The 1399-nt window shown below is 31.5% G+C and overlaps 1 pseudogene; it reads right to left on the reverse strand.

The window, feature by feature from the left end:
* Positions 1-443: 443 nt before the first annotated feature.
* LOC138834477 (U6 spliceosomal RNA) lies at positions 444-543 on the reverse strand (annotated as a pseudogene).
* Between the last annotated feature and the right edge of the window lie 856 nt (positions 544-1399).

A 1399-nucleotide genomic window follows, 5' to 3' on the forward strand; every position in this document is an offset into this window, starting at 1 on the left:
AGTTTGTGATTTTTTTAATCAGAAATAATTTTAACTTATCTGTTGAAATGGTGCTTTTGTGAAAAAAGTATATCTATGTTTGTACAATATCCATAATCTATTTCATTCGCTCCTAGATATAATACTTTGAATTCTACATTTTTATATAATGTATAGTTTCATTAATAAATGTGTCCTTTCAGATTGCATTCCATATAGAAGAAGTTTAAGATTCCTTTTTTCCTAGGTCCTTATATTATTTTATTTCTTTGGGATAACATGACAATGTTATGTAATTTCAGTTTTGTAAAGGTTATGCTATGTAAAGGCCTTTCTAAGGTGAAGATTTAATACACTGATGTCAAACTAACCTTTAATTCTATGAATTACATGTATTGTTACACTTGTATTTTTGTAATCAACTTTTTAATAACTGTTTTTATATTTCTTGCATCAGAAGAATGAAAAATATAGAATACTTCACAAATTTTCATATACTCCTTGTGCAAGTGCCATGTTAATCTCTGTATTATTGTAATTTGGGTAGACCTGCTGCTGAAGCATGAAGTACCCTCTAAATTTAAGTACTTAATGATGCAATCTTTACACAGGCATATATCCATGGTTGCCTATTTGTAACAAGGAACACTTATTGTTCCTTAAAATGTGATTGATCTTATTTCTCTAAAATTCTGTGTATAGTGGAAAAGCTTATATCATTTGGCCGATTGCTCATATTTACAATTTTTTTGTCAATGATTATTTTGTCGTTTTCATTTTAAATTTGATCATACTTTGAAGCCTTTAAAGCTAAGTCCAAAGGTGATGGCTTTTCAAGTACTTATTTATCAACTGAGTTAGCTTTGTAGAGCTAATGGATTCAAAGTAAGCCTTGCTTGAGAGCTACTTCTAAACTTCTGCAGCTTAAAATTTCCCAAATAAGGTCTTGCTGGGACAAATGTCTACCTGAACCTTTACCCTTCTTCCTTGTAGGAACAGACCAACCAGAATATCTTACCCTGACAGCATAGATTGTCTTACTGGAACAAAACTAATCTTAGTTACAAGGGATCATAGAAAGATGAACAGTTCAGACAGAATTGTTCAGAATAGAAGGTATTTTATCAAAATATAATTGTTTATTATACTTATCATTTCAAAAGTAGCTAAAGCCAAGAAGGTGAAAAAATTTTCATATGCATGATTACCTACTGTCCTGGCCTGTCTATCATCCAACCAGGCAGGAACTTACAGTACTGACTCTCTATCACCAAATATTTCCATAGCTCCTGGAAAAGTCCATATGTTTCTCCTCGATATTAGGCCTTAAATTGGTAATGTTTTAATCACAGTGTTTCCTCTTGCCTCTAGGCTGTAAATCTACAAATGGTAAAGCTTTAAGTCTAACTCTACCAAACAC

Source organism: Dipodomys merriami, unplaced genomic scaffold (genome assembly GCF_024711535.1).
Source record: "Dipodomys merriami isolate MVZ:Mamm:240054 unplaced genomic scaffold, mDipMer1.0.p SCAF_216, whole genome shotgun sequence".
Taxonomy (NCBI): domain Eukaryota; kingdom Metazoa; phylum Chordata; class Mammalia; order Rodentia; family Heteromyidae; genus Dipodomys; species Dipodomys merriami.